Source organism: Arachis ipaensis, chromosome B8 (assembly GCF_059453495.1).
Source record: "Arachis ipaensis isolate K30076 ecotype BB chromosome B8, ASM5945349v1, whole genome shotgun sequence".
Lineage (NCBI taxonomy): Eukaryota > Viridiplantae > Streptophyta > Magnoliopsida > Fabales > Fabaceae > Arachis > Arachis ipaensis.
Genome location: NC_142443.1, coordinates 46062367 through 46080239, shown reverse-complemented (window position 1 = coordinate 46080239; position 17873 = coordinate 46062367). Strand labels below are relative to the sequence as shown.

At 36.4% G+C, this 17873-nt stretch overlaps 1 non-coding gene across 1 annotated transcript; it reads right to left on the bottom strand.

Moving 5' to 3' along the window:
• Positions 1-17522: 17522 nt before the first annotated feature.
• On the bottom strand, positions 17523-17630 carry LOC148547924 (small nucleolar RNA R71). The gene has a single exon (XR_015898020.1). It is a non-coding gene; the product is annotated as a small nucleolar RNA R71 (small nucleolar RNA).
• Between the last annotated feature and the right edge of the window lie 243 nt (positions 17631-17873).

The following is a 17873-nucleotide window of genomic DNA, read 5'->3' as shown; positions in this document are numbered from 1 at the left end:
CTGGTTCAAAGACTCTGGAAGATATCTTCCTATCATGCCACCTTTTTTCCTTTTTCTTATAGATCTTTGCATTTTCAAATGTAGCTAAGCGGAATTCGTCCAACTTATTTAGTTGGAGAAGCCATTTCTCTCCTGTTGCTTTAGCATCAAGGTTAAAGAATCTAGTAGCCCAATAGGCCTTGTGTTCTAGTTCCACTAGCAGATGACAGGATTTCCCATATACCAGCTGATATGGTGAGGTTCCAATGGGGTTTTGAAAGCTGTTCTGTGTGCCCATAAAGCATCATCAAGCTTTCTAGCCCAATCCTTTATAGAAGCGCTTACTGTCCTCTCTAGGATTCACTTTAGTTCTCTATTCGAGACTTCAGCTTGCACATTTGTTTAGGGATGATATGGAGTTGCCACTTTATGGAGAACTCTGTAATGTCTTAAGACAGAATCAAGCTCTCTGTTGCAGAAATGAGTACCTCCATCACTAATCAGTATCCTAGGAACACCAAACCTACTAAAGATGTTCTTTTAGAGGAAATTCATCACCACTCTGGGGTCATTAGTGGTGATGCTATTGCTTCAACCCATTTAGACACATAGTCTACTGCCACAAGGATGTAGGTGTTTGAGTATGAAGGTGGGAAGGGTCCCATGAAGTCTATGCCCCATACATCAAACAACTCAATCTCTAGGATCCCTTGCTGAGGCATGTCATGACCATGAGGGAGATTACCAGCTCTCTGGCACCTATCATAGTTACGGACAAACTCTCTAGAATCCTTGAAGAGTGTGGGCCAGTAGAAGCCACTTTGGAGAACCTTGGGGTCCATCCGCTCACTTCCAAAGTCCTCTATAGTCTGAGCCATGGCAATGCCAAAGGATTCTTTGTGCCTCTTCTTTAGACACACAGTGTCGGATTATCCCATCCGAGCATCTCTTAAAGAGATATGGTTCATCCCACAAGTAGTATTTTGCATCATGCATGAGTTTTCGGGCTTGTTGCTTGTTAAACTCCTTGGGAATGAACCTTATAGCCTTGTAATTTACAGTATCTGCAAACCAAGGTGCTGTCCGGATGGCAAAGAGTTACTCATCTAGAAAGGTTTCGGATATGTCAGTGGAGGGAGGAGAGGTCCCTGCCACTGGTTCAATCCAAGACAAGTGATCAGCCAGTTGATTTTTTGTACCTTTTTCGTCTCTAATTTCTATATCAAACTCTTGCAGGAGTTGACGAGTGACCAAAAGCATAGGTTTGAATTTTTCACATTAAAAATAGGATTGACGTTGCAAGTATAGTCCAAACCCAACAATTGATCATCAATCAAATGTTATCATAATTCCAACCAAATATAAACCAAGAGTATTTAGACTCCCGGGTCGTCTTCCCTAGGAGTTACAATGAAATATCATTATTGTTGGCTATGAGGGAGCATGGAGAATTGGGAAATCAAGAGACCAAGAGATGTAAATAGCAACAAATTAAACGAACATGCAAGAAGACTCTTGGTGAGAATTGGGGAATTAAGGATTCCTATCCTAGTTGTGGACCACAAACATGGTAATTGTGTGTGAATTAATCCCAATTACTCTATTCTAACATCGAGGATAAGTCAAAAGGGCATAATTAATTCCAATCCCTAAGTCCTAGTCAACACTAGTGGGTCACTTAGAGTCAAGGAAAACTAAACCAATTAACAATCCTCACACAATGCGAAATGGACATCCACAACTCAATTTCACCCAGTCACCCAATTTTCCAACCAAGAGTGAGAACAACTAAACATGCAAGAAATTAAACACCAAAGCAATTAAATGATCATGTAAGAAATTAAAGTCAAAGTAATAAAAGTCAAAGCAATAAAATGCAAGGAAAAGAAAATTCAAATGCAAGAAACCTCTTGGCAAGTAATTGAGAACTAAGGTTACCTATCCTAGCCATTGACCACAAACACATGATGATTATGAAGAGTTAATCCTACTTAGTCAACCCTACATCGAGGATAAGTCAAATAGGCATAGTTAATTCCAATCCCTAAGTCCTAAGTCAACACTATGGGGTCACTTAGAGTTAAGGAAAATCAAATCAACTAACTACTCTAATATCAAACAAGAATGGCATCAATGATTCAAGGGTCACCAAATTCATCAATTTCAAGCCAAGAGTGAGGAAAAACTATGTAAAAACTAAGCCAAGTATTTCATCAAACACTTGGTGTGCATGAGAATAAAATAATATTAAATTGCATAAAAAGTAGAATCTAACTACCAAATGCAAGAAAATGATAACAACAACTAAAAGAAGCATTAAATGAACATAAAACATAAATTGCATTAATTGAAATTAAATTAACAAAAAGTGTTCATAACATGAAAGTGAAAAAATAAAGGAAATAACAAGAGAAATAAAGAAGATAAAGACAAGAAGGCATGAAAACATAAAGGAAACTACATCAAACAAGAATTAAAGACTGAAATTAAAGGAAATTAAACTAAACCTAACCTAATTCTAGAGAGAAGGGGGAGCTTCTCTCTCTAGAAACTAAGAGAAGAACATAAGAAAAGCTAAACCTAATTGCCCCCCTTCATTCCTCTTCACTTTGGCTTGATATAGCTCTAGAAATGAGTTGGACTGGGTTCTGGAGGCCCAGAATTCGCCCCCAGCGATTTGCATTAATGAGCTCACGTGACTCGGGTCACGTATACGTGTGGGTCATGCATACGCGTCATTTGGCACAATTCACTCCTATGCATACGCGTGGGTCATGCGTACCCGTCGCTCGCAAATCTTCCTTGTGCGTACGCACACATGCTGGAATTTCCAAACTCCATTTCTTCATGGTTTCTTCCCTTTTGCATGCTCTTTTTCTCATTTCTTCAACCCATGCTTGCCTTGGAAACCTGAAATCACTTAATAAATACATCAAGACACCAAATAGGATTAAAATGAATAAAATTAACTAGAATTAAGCACAAAAGAGCATGTTTTCACTTTTAAGCGCAATTTAGGAAGAAATCTCAAAAGCATGCTATTTAGATGAATAAATGTGGGTTTATGTGATGAAATCCACTCAAATCAAACCAAAATATATCGTAAAATATGGACTCATCAATTCCCCCACACTTAAACAATAGCATGTCCTCATGCTAAACACAACCAAAGGAGATGAATGAAAGAGTAAACATTTTATTTAATGCAACTACTTATATGCATGCAACTATACTAAATGCTATCTACATATATCTACAATATGATTCCTATTAAATTTGGCAAAACAAACAAGAGAATCTCAATCGATCCAACAATTAATCATTAGGGCTAAGACAAGAAAATATAGCAATATAATCAATGTCCAAAGATTTTATTTGAAATTTCCAAAATTCATTTCAACAACTTGCAAGAAGATACAAGATAAGCAATGGGAACATAGAATTGAGCAATTGAAACCCTCACCGGATGTGTTTACACTCTAATCGCTCAGTGTGTAGGGTTTAATCACTCAATCCTCCTTTAATCATGTCTCTCAAAGATTTGTAAGTCATCTAACAATCAACTAATATTTGATGCATGAATGTAAATATCATGAGGACTTTTGTGGGTTGTAATGGGGCTTAGGTAAGGGTAGGATTAATATGGTTAAGTGGGCTATTAGATTGGATCTTTAATTAGCTCAAGTATCCCACCTAATCCTATATCATCCTATATACATAACAAAACTACCTAACTACCCATTTGTCCCTTTTCTCACATTCACAAATGCATGCTTCTCTTTAATTCAACCACATATACATCTCTTATTTACATTCTTATTGTCATTTCTCTTCTTTTTTTTTCAAAAGGTAAATACACCAAAATTTCTCTTTTCTTTTATCAAAAAAGAGATGCCTATGTTTCAAGTAATGAATGTATGAGTGTTTACCCATTTTTCCAAATATCCTCAATGAACATCCAAAGTAAACTAACTACCAATGTTTCCTACAAATTCCCCCACACTTGATTAACACACACACTCAAACCCAAGCTAATCAAAAATACAAATCAAGGACATAATGATTTTTTACTTAGGGTGAATGACGTGCTTAAAATGAGAACAAAGAGGAATTAAAAGGCTCAAAAATCGGTTTACAATAGTAGATATAAGGGTTGGCCATATGGGTTTGTGAGCTCAATTTCAAAAAAAAAAAATAATGGCCTCAATCATACTAAATACATTCAAAACATTAAACATAGGACATATAGACTAAAGCAAATCTAAGATCACAATCATAAAAGGAGTTTATCATACAAGAACAAAATTTGTTGTTGAAAATGTGCAACTACACAATTAAAGCTCAATTCTCACTTGGTATTTGTCCAAGCTCTTTTCTATGTTCCAAAAAAAAAAATACTTTAAGCAAGTTCAAAAATATATTTTCAAATCTAATCAATGGAATGCCCAAAAAGGGATTTCTTGAAAATTCTTTGTTGTTTTATCAAAATTATTTGCTCTACCAAGCAACATGCAAATGTAACTATCATAAAACTATAATCAAGCAAAGATATATACAAACAAACTAAGCAAAGCATAATGCAATAAAATACCAACAAATATTCACAAAATATAACTACTAAAACAAGAAAATAGTGCAAGTGTTGAGAAAGAAAGAATTTATGCCCCAAATTTGTGGATCCTCCCCCACACTTAAACGTTGTACGGTCCTCCGTGCATGCACTCAATCCGGGGGTGAAGCGATGCTCTAAGAGGCTCCACCTTCAGCTGGTGGGCACCGGGGCTTCGGGTTACTGTAAAAGATAAGAATTGAGGAAAAAGTCATAGTAGTGTGGTATGATAAAAGATAATATGTGTATTCTAAATGCGCGTGGTTTAGAACACAACACATTGGCCGGTTAAAATGGTAACCACAAAAGCAAGAAAAATAGCATGTTCCTCAATCAAGTAACCTAGGTTGCAAGTAAAGAGTAAGTAAAACTTAAGGCACAAGCAACCCTAGGTAACCACAAAAGTGAATTGAGTATTTGAGATATTGGATATTGAAATTGTGCAAGTGAAAGCGCAAGATGAATAGAAGATGGCACAATCAACAATAACCAATCCAATAATGAAAGAAAAATTACTTATTCATCATGACACATAATGCAATAGTCACATGGTAAAGGTACTTGTTGCAAAAAGTGATAAGCATGATAAAAATCAAGTTAAGTCACTCAAACAAATACAAAGCATTAACAACAAACAAGTATCTCGTTATGTGATTGAATTGATATGAAAACCATGACGAACAAGTAATTTAAACTCAATTCACAAAAGTAAAGGTGCACAATTCATGATGCCAAACAAGGATAAAGTTTAATGCATATGGTAGCTACAACATATGAATCAAACTCACAATTCATCTAGGCAATTAAACAAAGACTTAATGCTCAGTGCACATATTTATAAAAAATTAAACCAAAACTTAAGCAAGAATCAACCCTATCAATATCAATCAAACACTTACAATTTATTCGATTAACAAACAACTAAACCAAAAACTAATGTGATAAAAAAAGAAATGGAAACAAAATGAACAAGAACAAGCAGAAAATAGGGTGAAAGGGAAAGAAGAGAGGAGAATAGAAAAGAAGAGAAGAAGTGGAGAGAAGAGAAGAAAAAAAGCATAGTGAGAGAAAACAGGGGCATGCGTATGCACAAAGAGTTGTGCGCATGTATAACGGGTCACGTGTACGCGTGATGGACGCGTGCGCGTGAAAAGCAGAAAATGCAAGGTGACGCGTATGCATGAGGGACGCACACGCGTCGATGGGAAAAATGAAAAGGGTTGTGTGTTCGCACTATGCGTGCAAACGCCACGAACAGAGCCCTTGTTTTGAGGTGTGCGTGGGCAGAGGCCTGTGCCCACGCACAAAAAGGCAAAAAAAATTTTTTTACATGAAGCGTCAAAATTGCCAACTATCTCGCCATTTGTGCGTACGCACACAGGTCCGTGCGCACGCACAAGGCGCAAAAAGAGGGGGATGCAGACGCACAAGGTGCGCTAACGCTACCAACAGAAGGTGCATAAGCTGGTGTGCGCACGCACAGTGGGGTGAGCACGCACAAAACGCGAAAATTGGGGTTGCGTGCATACGCACAGGTGTGTGCGCACGCACATGCTCTGTTTTTCTCAAAAAATTTTAGTGCTCTAAGGCACCAAACTTGATATCCAAAATAGTTTTTCAAACCCAAAATATATTATTCATAAAAAACACATGATCTAAACTAAAATCCAATCAAATTAAGCTTGAAATTAAACTAAACCTAAGCTATCTACAAGAGACAAAATGCAATAAATTGAACTATGTACAAAGAGAGGGGTAGAAAGGTGTTACCATGGTGGGGTATCTCCCACCTAGCACTTTGGTTTAATGTCCTTAAGTTGGACTTATGAAGAGCTTTAATCTTGTGCTTATATGCATCTTGGAGGTTCCAACCATGCTTGAATCTCCAAAATTCTCAATTGATAGCACCAAGCTTTGATGGAGTGTCCAACAAGCTAGTAGCCACCAACAAGAAAAACAAAAAGAAAACAAGAAAAACATATTCACAATATTAACATATTCACAATAGCAAACAAAAAGCAAGATATTCACATACTAGCAAAGAAGAAACAAGCTATTTACATATTAACATATTTACAATAGCTAATAACTACACCATTGCAACTCCCCGGCAATGGCGCCAAATTTGACGAGTGACCAAAAGCATAGGTTTGGATTTTTCACACTAAAAATAGGATTGACGTTGCAAGTATAGTCCAAACCCAACAATTGATCATCAATCAAATGTTATCATAATTCAAACCAAATATAAACCGAGAGTATTTAGACTCCTGGGTCGTCTTCCCTAGGAGTTGCAATGAAATGTCATTATTGTTGGCTATGAGGGAGCATGGGGAACTGGGAAAGCAAGAGAGCAAGATATGTAATAGCAACAAATTAAATGAACATACAAGAAGACTCTTGGTGAGAATTGGGGAATTAATGATTCCTATCCTAGTTGTGGACCACAAACATGGTAATTGTGTGTGAATTAATCCCAATTAGTCTATCCTAACATCGAGGATAAGTCAAAAGGGCATAATTGATTCCAATCCCTAAGTCCTAGTCAACACTAATGGGTCACTTAGAGTCAAGGGAAACCAAACCAATTAACAATCCTCACACAATGCGGAATGGACATCCACAACTCAATTTCACCCAATCACCCAATTTTCCAACCAAGAGCGAGAACAACTAAACATGCAAGAAATTAAACACCAAAGCAATTAAATGATCATGCAAGAAATTAAAGTCAAAGCAATAAAAGTCAAAGCAATAAAATGTAAGGAAAGGAAAATTCAAATGCAAGAAACCTCTTGGCAAGTAATTGAGAACTAAGGTTACCTATCCTAGCCATTGACCACAAACACATGATGATTATGAAGAGTTAATCCTACTTAGCCAACCCTACATCAAGGATAAGTCAAATAGGCATAGTTAATTCCAATCCCTAAGTCCTAAGTCAACACTATGGGGTCACTTAGAGTCAAGGGAAACCAAATCAACTAACTACTCTAATACATCAAACAAGAATGGACATCAATGACTCAAGGTTCACCAATGTCATCATCTTCAAGCCAAGAGTGAGGAAAAAATATGTAAAAACTACTCCAAGTATTTCATCAACAACTTAGTGTGCATGAGAATAAAATAATATTAAATTGCATAAAAAATAAAATCTAACTACCAAATGCAAGAAAATGATAACAACAACTAAAAGAAGTATTAAATGAACATAAAACATAAATTGCATTAATTGAAATTAAAATTAACAAAGAGTGTTCATAACTTGAAAGTGACAAAATAAAGAAAATAACAAGAGAAATAAAGAAGATAAAGACAAGAAGGCATGAAAACATAAAGGAAACTACATCAAATCAAAATTAAAGACTGAAATTAAAGGAAATTAAACTAAACCTAACCTAATTCTAGAGAGAGGGGGGAGCTTCTCTCTCTAGAAACTAAGAGAAGAACATAAGAAAAGCTAAACCTAATTGCCCCTCTTCATTCCTCTTCACTTTGGCTTGATATAGCTCCAGAAATGAGTTGGACTGTGTTCTGGAGGCCCAAAATTTGCCCCTAGTGATTTGCATTAATGAGCTCACGTGACTCGGGTCACGCGTATGCGTCGTTTGGCACAATTCACTCCCACACGTACGTGTCGCTCGCAAATCTTCCTTGTGCGTACGCACACATGCTGGAATTTCCAAACTCCATTTCTTCATAGTTTCTTCCCTTTTGCATGCTCTTTTTTTCACTTCTTCAACCCATGTTTGCCTTGGAAACCTGAAATCACTTAACAAATACATCAAGGCACCAAATGGGATTAAAGTGAATAAAATTGACTAGAATTAAGCACAAAAGAGCATGTTTTCACTTTTAAGCACAATTTAGGAAGAAATCTCAAAAGCATGCTATTTAGATGAATAAATGTGGGTTTATGTGATGAGATCCACTCAAATCAAACCAGAATATATCGTAAAATATGGACTCATCAAGGAGTAATACCCACCTTATGAGCCTGGGCTTAGAATCCTGCTTAGTCAGTAGATACCTCAAAGCAGCATGGTCAGTGTAGATAATAACCTTAGATCCTACTAGGTAGGATCTGAACTTGTTAATGGCATACACCACTGCAAGTAATTCCTTTTCTATAGTAGTGCAGTTTTTCTGCGCATCATTTAGTACATGACTAGCATAATAAATGACATGCAGAAGCTTGTCATGTCTCTTCCCCAGAACTGCGCCAATGGCATGATTACTGGCATCACACATCAGTTCGAATGGCAATTCCCAATTGGGGTGCAGAAATGACAGGAGCAATGACAAGCTTGGCTTTCAGGGTTTCAAAGGCATGCAAGCATTCTTGGTCAAGGACAAATGGAACATCAGTGGCCAAGAGATTACACAGGGGTTTTGCGATTTTAGAAAAATCTTTTATGAACCTCCTGTAAAATCCTGCATGTCCTAGGAAACTTCTAATTGCCTTGACATTAGTTGGTGGTGGCAATCATTCAATCACTTCCACCTTAGCTTGATCTACTTCTATTCCATTGTTTGAAATCCGATGCCCAAGAAGAATGCCTTCAGTCACCATGAAGTGGCATTTTTCCTAGTTTAGAACTAGGTTTGTTTCTTGACATCTTTTCAGAACTAGGTCCAAATTATCGAGGCAGGAGTCAAATGAGTCTCTAAAGACAGAGAAGTCATCCATGAACACTTCAAGAAACTTATCTTCCATATCAGAGAAGATGGATAACATACATCTCTGAAAGGTGGCAAGTGCATTGCACAAGCCAAAGGGCATTCGCCTGTAGGCAAACACGCCATATGGGCATGTGAATGCTGTCTTCTCTTGATCCTGTAGATCCACTGCTATTTGATTGTACCCAGAATATCCATCCAAAAAATAATAAAATGCATGCCCTGCTAGTCTCTCTAGCATTTGGTCAATAAATGGTAAAGAAAAATGATCCTTCCTGGTGGCGTTATTGAGGCTTCTATAGTCAATGCACATACGCCACCTTGTGACTGTCCTTGTAGGATCGGTTCATTCTTTTCATTATGAACCACTATCATGCCTCCGTTCTTGGGAACAACTTGGACAGGGCTCACCCAGGGGCTATTAGAAATGGGATAAATAATCTCAGCCTCCCAGAGCTTAGTGACTTCCTTCTGCACCACTTCCTTCATAGCTGGATTCAGTCGCCTTTGTGGTTGTACCACTGGTTTGGCGTCATCCTCCAGCAGGATTTTGTGCATGCATCGGGTCCGGCTAATTCCCTTAAGGTCACTGATAGTCCACCCAAGGGCGGTCTTGTATGTCTTGAGCACTTGGATTAGTGCTTTTTCTTCCTGTGGTTCTAAGGCAGAGCTTATGATCATAGGATAAGTATCTCCATCTCCCAGAAATACATATTTCAGGGAGGATGGTAATGGCTTGAGCTCAAGCTTTAGAGGTTTCTCCTTTTCCTTAGGAGTTTCCAAAGGTTCCCTTAAATCAGGCTGGGCATCAATAAGGATGTCATTCAGTCCTTCTTTGAGTCCCGCAGCCATGTTTACTTCTTCCACTAGGGAATCAATGAGGTCAATGCTCATGCATTCCTCTGGGGTATCTAGATGCTGCATAGCCTTGACAGCATTCAGTATGAACTTTTCCTCATTAACTCTCAGGGTTACTTCCCCTTTTTCAACATCAATAAGGGTCCATCCTATAACTAGGAAGGGTCTCCCTAGGATAAGGGATGCAATCTTGTGCCCTTCCATATCCAACATCACAAAGTCAGTGAAAAAAGTAAAGGGTCCAACCCTGACAATCATGTCTTCAACTGCGCCTGATGGTATCTTAATAGAACCATCAGCAAGTTGAAGGTATATGTGGGTTGGTTTGACTTCATCAGTCAAGAAAAGTTTCTTTATTAATGAAGCAGGTATTAGGTTAATGCTTGCTTCAAGATCACATAGAGCTGTCCATGTGCAAGCATTCCCTAGAGTGCATGGTATCATAAAACTTTCAGGATCCTTAAGTTTCTCTGGTAAGCTATTTTGAATGACTACACTGCACTCGTCAGTGAAGAGGATTGTTTCTGTCTCTCTCTAATCCTTCTTATGACTTAAGATGTCCTTCATGAACTTAGCATAAGAAGGTATATGTTCAAGAGCCTCTGCAAAAGGGATCTTGATCTCTAATGTTCTGAGATAATCCGAAAAGCGGGCAAACTATTTATCTTTTTCCTCTTGACAGAGTTTCTGAGGAAATGGCATCTTAGCGTTATACTTATCAATCTTGGTTGATGAATACTGAGTGCCATGTGTATTGGAAGGGGAGTTACTAGCTTGCTTGTGAGGGTTGTTATCAGTATATGACTGGCCTCCCTTGCTTGGGCGTTCAACGCTCTTGTTGTTGCCCCCTTCCTAGCGTTCAACACCAGGGATACTATTCCCTTTTGGGTGTTCAACGCCCTTGCTGTTGTCCCTAATTGGGCGTTCAATGCCAGGGATGGATACCCCTTCTTGGCGTTGAACGCCAATGACATTCCTCCTTGGGCATTCAATGCCTTCAGAGACATCTTGGACATCAGTCTGGTGTTCCTCTGTTAGATTTTTTTCCCTTGATCACTTACTTCACTAAGGTTGGATTTTTAAGGATTTCCCACTCCTCAGTTGAATAGCCTGGCATTCCTCTGTTATCTGTTTAGATAACTGCTGCCTTGTTTGACTCAGCTAGGCTTCTATATTCCTGTTAGAAGCCTGAGTTTCTTGCAAAGCCTCTTGCAATTCCAGTAGTTTCTGGGCAAGGGCGTGTAGTTACTGAGTTAATGGGCCATCCTGTTCTGGAGGGTTAGGTTCAATAGAGATTGCCTTAACCTCTCCTTTCATAGAAGTCTCAGCAGATAAGTACAGATGCTGATTAGTGGCAACTGTCTTAATAAGCTCGTGAGCCTCTTCAATTATCTTTCTCATGTGTATGGAACCACCAACAGAGTGGTCCAAAGACATTTTAGCCATATCTAAAAGTCTATAGTAGAAGATGTCTAACTATACCCGTTTTGAAAACATTTCAGTGGGACATTTTCTTAGCATCTATACCTCTCCCAAGCATCATGAAGAGATTCATTATCTCCTTGTTTGAAGCTTTGGATGTCCAGTATCAGCTGGATTATCTTTCTTAGAGTAAAGTATTGATTTAAAAACTTGTCTACTAACTATTTTCAAGTTTTCAAGCTAGCTTTGGGTTGGTTATCCAACCACCTCTTTGCTTAGTCCTTTACAGCAAAAGGAAAGAGTAATAGTCTGAAGACATCTTGGTCTACTCCCTCATTGTGTACTGTGTCAGCAATCTTTAAGAAATCTGCCAAAAACTCAGTAGGTTCTTCTTATGGAAGTCTAGAATACTGGCAGTTTCACTGCACTAAGGTAATGAGTTGAGGGTTTAGTTTAAAGGTACTTGCTCTGATGTGAGGTATGCTAATACTTCTTCCGTAGAAGTTAGCAGTGGGGTTTGTATAGGACCCCAGAGTTCCTCTGAACTCTTTCCCATTTGGGTTCATGATGAAGAAATGTAGAAGAAGAACAAGAATGAAGGGTAAAGATGTAAATTGTAATTAAAATATTTTTTATTTTTATTTTATTTATTAATTTAATTCGAAAATAACGGTTAATTAATTAAAAAGAATTGAAAATTAATTAATGAATTTCAAAAAAGAAGAGAGAGAAATAGAAGAAGACATTTCGAAAATTAGAAGAGAGAGAAATTAGTTAGGAAGTTTTGAAAAAGAAGAGAGAGAAACCAAGTAACTGATTAAGAAAAGATTTAAAAACAAGATAAGATAGAAGATTAGAAAAGATTTGATTTTAAAATTTGAAATTTGAAATTTAAATTTTTTATTTTGAAATTGAATTTTGAATTTTGAAATTTGAATTTGAAACAACATAAGATAAAGATTTGAAAAAAGATTTGATTTTTGAAAAGGTTTGATTTTGAAATTTGAAATAAGATAAGATAGGATTTTTGAATTTTAAAGAAAGATAAAAAGATAAGATAAGATTTTGAAAGAGATATGATTTTTGAAAATATTTGAATTTTGAAATTTAAAACTAAGATAAGATAAGATAAGATAATGATTTGAAATTAAAATCTAAAATTTTATTTGAAATTTTCCAAAATTAATTAAAATAAAGATAGAAAAGATCTTTTTTTTTATTTTTGAATTTAATGAAGAAAGAGAAAAATATACAAAAGACACCAAACTTAAAATTTTTAGATCTAAGAACACCTAGTGTGTGAAAATTAAGAAAAAAAACACAAAGAGACACCAAACTTAAAAATTTTAAGATCAAAACAAGAACACTTTGAAGATCAAGAAGGACACTAAGAACAAGACTCAAAGAATTCAAAGAAAGAAAGAACATGCAAAAGACACAAAACTTAAAAATTTTGAAAACTAAAGACACAATTTTCGAAAATTTAAAGAAAAGACACAAGAAAACACCAAACTTAAAGATTGATATAAGATTCAAACAAAAGGCACTATTTTTGAAAATTTTTAGAAAAAGACTTAAAGAAATTCAAAAATTCAACAAGAACACAAATAAAAGACTCAAACCAAAAACAAAGATTAAATAAAGAAAAAAAAATTTTTGAAAAAGTTTTTTGATTTTTTTGAAAAAAAGAAAAATAAAATAAAAGATTCTAACAAAATTAAAGACAATACCTAATCTAAGCAACAAGATAATCCGTCAGTTGTGCAAACTCGAACAATCCCCGGTAACGACGCCAAAAACTTGGTGCGTGATGAGCGGATAATTTATACGCTTTTTGGCATTGTTTTTAGTATGTTTTTAGTAGGATCTAGTTACTTTTAGGGATGTTTTCATTAGTTTTTATGTTAAATTCACATTTCTGGACTTTACTATGAGTTTGTGTATTTTTCTGTGATTTCAGGTATTTTCTGGCTGAAATTGAGGGACTTGAGCAGAAATCAGATTCAGAGGTTGAAGAAGGACTGCTGATGCTGTTGGATTCTGACCTCCCTGCACTCAAAGTGGATTTTCTGGAGCTACAGAACTCGAAATGGCGCGCTTCCAATTGCGTTGGAAAGTAGACATTCAGGGCTTTCCAGAAATATATAATAGTCCATATTTTGGCCAAGAATAGACGACGTAAACTGGCGTTCAACGCTAGTTCTCTGACCAAATCTGGCGTCCAGCGCCAGAAAAGGATCCAAAACCAGAGTTGAACGCCCAAACTGGCACAAAAACTGGCGTTCAACTCCACAAATGGCCTCTGCACGTGCAACACTTAAGCTCAGCCCAAACACACACCAAGTGGGCCCCGGAAGTGGATTTATGCATCAAATACTTACTCATGTAAACCCTAGTAGCTAGTTTATTATAAATAGGACCTCTTACTATTGTATTAGGCATCTTTGGATTACCTTATGATCCTTTGATCACGTTTTAGGGGGCTGGCCATCTCGGCCATGCCTGGACCTTCACTTATGTATTTTCATACGGTAGAGTTTCTACACTCCATAGATTAAGGTGTGGAGCTCTGCTGTTCCTCAAAGATTAATGCAAAGTACTACTGTTTTCTATTCAATTCTTCTTATTTCGCTTCTAAGATATCCATTCGCACCCAAGAACGTGATGAAGGCGATGATTATGTGTGACGCTCATCACCATTCTCCCCTATGAACACGTGCCTGACAAACACTTCCGTTCTACATGAAATAAGCTAGAATGAATATCTATTAGATCTCCTAACCAGAATCTTCGTGGCGTAAGCTAGAATGATGGCGGCATTCAAGAGAATCCGGAAGGTCTAAACCTTGTCTGTGGTATTCCGAGTAGGATTCAATGATTGAATGACTGTGACGAGCTCCAAACTTGCGATTGCAGGGCGTTAGTGACAGACGCAAAAGGATAGTAAATCCTATTCCAGCATGATCGAGAACCGACAGATGAATAGCCGTGCCGTGACAGGGTGCGTGAGCATATTATTCACTGAGAGGATAAGATGAAGCCATTGACAAGGGTGATGCCTCCAGACGATTAGCCGTGCCGTGACAGGGCATTGGATCATTTTCCCGAGAGATGACCGAAAGTAGCCATTGACAGTGGTGATGTATCACATAAAGCCAGCCATGGAAAGGAGTAAGACTGATTGGATGAAGATAGCAGGAAAGCAGAGGTTCAGAGGAACGAAAAGCATCTCCATTCTCTTATCTGAAATTCTCACCAATGAATTACATAAGTATCTCTATCCCTATTCTATTAATTATTATTCGAAAACTACATAACTGTTTTATATCCGCCTGACTGAGATTTGCAAGGTGACCATAGCTTGCTTCATACCAACAATCTCCGTGGGATTCGACCCTTACTCACGTAAGGTATTACTTGGACGACCCAGTGCACTTGCTGGTTAGTTGTATCGAAGTTGTGATAATTATGAATTAAGATCAGAGCACCAAGCTTTGGAGCCATTACCAGGATTTGTTCGAGCCTGGAGATCACAATTTCGTGCACCAAGTTTTTGGCGCCGTTGCCGGGGATTGTTTGAGTTTGGACAACTGACGGTTCATCTTGTTGCTCAGATTAGGTAATTTTCTTTTCATTTTCTTTTCAAAAAAATTTTTCAAAAATATTTCAAAATTTTCTCCTCTGTTTTCAAAAAAAATAAAAATGTTTTCAAAAATTTTATTCAAAATTTTTAAGAATGAATTCTAGTGTTTCATGAAGCATGTGAAGCCTGGCTGGCTGTAAAGCCATGTCTAAATTCTTTTGGACTGAGGTTTTGGATTAAAATTGAATGAATTACATTCATATGCTTGCTGAAGCTTGGCTGGCCACTGGCCATGTCTAGTGTTTTGGACCGGAGCTTTCATTGAAGGCTTGGCTGGCTAGTGAGCCATGTCTAATTCCTGGACTGAAGCTTTAGACTAAGAATGCAAGATTCCTGGAATTCATGTTAAAAATTTTGGAATCCTTATTTTTCTTTTTCATATAATTTTCGAAAAAATCCAAAAAAAATTAGAAAATCAAAAAAATCAAAAATATTTTTCTGTTTCTTGTTTGAGTCTTGAGTCATATCATAAGTTTGGTGTTAATTGCATATGCATCTTGCATTTTTTCGAAAATATCATGCATTCATAGTGTTCTTCATGATCTTCAAGTTGTTCTTGGTAAGTCTTCTTGTTTGATCTTGATGATTTTTTGTTGTGTCTTTTCATGTTTTTCATATGCATTCTTGAATTCTTAATGTCTAAGCATTAAAGAATTCTAAGTTTGGTGTCTTGCATGTTTTCTTTGCATTAAAAATTTTTCAAAAATGTGTTCTTGATGTTCATCATGATCTTCATAGTGTTCTTGGTGTTCATCTTGACATTCATAGCATTCTTGCATGCATCACATGTTTGATCTAAAAATTTCATGCATTGCATCATTTTTCTTGTTTTTCCCTTGCATCATAAAAATTCAAAAATAAAAAAAAATATCTTTCCCTTTTTCTCTCATCAAATTCGAAAATTTGAGTTGACTTTTTCAAAAATTTTTAAAATCAAGTTGTTTCTTATGAGTCAAATCAAATTTTCAATTTGAAAATCTTATCTTTTTCAAAATCTTTTTCAAAAATCAAATCTTTTTCAAATTTCTTAGTTATTTTCGAAAATTCTAAAAATATTTTTCAAAAATCTTTTTCTTATTTTTATATCAAATTTTCGAAAATAACATAATCAATTAATGTTTGATTCAAAATTTTGAAGTTTGTTACTTGCTTGTTAAGAAAGATTCAAACTTTAAGTTCTAGAATCATATCTTATGATTTCTTGTGAATCAAGTCATTAATTGTGATTTTAAAAATCAAATCTTTTTCAAAACTAATTTCAATCATATCTTTTCAAAAATATCTTCTTATCTTATCTTTTTCAAAAATATCATTTCAAAATATCTTTTCTAACTTCCTAACTTCTTATCTTTTCAAAATTTGTTTCAACTAACTAACAAACTTTTTGTTTGTTTCTTAACTTTTTCAAAACCACCTAACTAACTTTCTCTCTCTCTCATTTTCGAAAATATCTTCCCTCTTTTTCAAAAATTTCTTTTTAATTAACTAATTATTTTTATTTTTTATTTTTGATTTCAAAAATTTTCGAAAATTACTAACATTTTTCAAAAACCATTTTCAAAAATCACTAACTCTTTTTCAAAATAATTTTCGAAAATTATCCCTCCCCCATCCTATTCTATTTACTCATTCATATCTTAACATCTCATCTCACATCTCTTCCATCCATACAGTTGTGTTTCTTCCTTTACATCACATCCTTTGTCTCCCCCTCTTTTCTTCCACTCACACAGGGATCCCTATACTGTGGTATAAAGGATCTCTATTATTATTATTATTTTTCTGTGCCTTCTTCTTTGTCATATGAGCAGGAGCAAGGATAAGAACATTCTTGTGGAAGCAGATCCAGAACCTGAAAGGACTCTGAAGAGAAAATTAAGAGAAGCTAAATTACAACAATCCAGAGATAACCTTTCAGAAATTTTCGAACAGGAAGAGGAGATGGCAGCCGAAAATAATAATAATGTAAGGAAGATGCTTGGTGACTTTACTGCACCTAATTCCAATTTACATGGAAGAAGCATCTCCATTCCTGCCATTAGAGCAAACAACTTTGAGCTTAAACCTCAATTAGTTTCTCTGATGCAGCAGAACTGCAAGTTTCATGGACTTCCATCTGAAGATCCTTTTCAGTTCTTAACTGAATTCTTGCAGATATGTGATACTGTTAAGACTAATGGAGTAGATCCTGAAGTCTACAGGCTCATGCTTTTCCCTTTTGCTAGAGCTAGATTATGGTTGGATTCTCAACCTAAAGACAGCCTGAACTCTTGGGATAAGCTGGTCACGGCTTTCTTAGCCAAGTACTTTCCTCCTCAAAAGCTGAGCAAGCTTAGAGCTGATGTTCAAACCTTCAAACCGAAAGAAGGTGAATCCCTCTATGAAGCTTGGGAAAGATACAAACAGTTGACCAAAAAGTGTCCTTCTGACATGCTTTCAGAATGGACCATCCTGGATATATTCTATGATGGTTTAGCTGAGCTATCAAAGATGTCACTGGACACTTCTGCAGGTGGATCCATTCACCTAAAGAAAACGCCTGCAGAAGCTCAAGAACTCATTGACATGGTTGCTAATAACCAGTTCATGTACACTTCTGAAAGGAATCCTGTGAGTAATGGGATGCCTATGAAGAAGGGAGTTCTTGAAGTTGATACTCTGAATGCCATATTGGCTCAG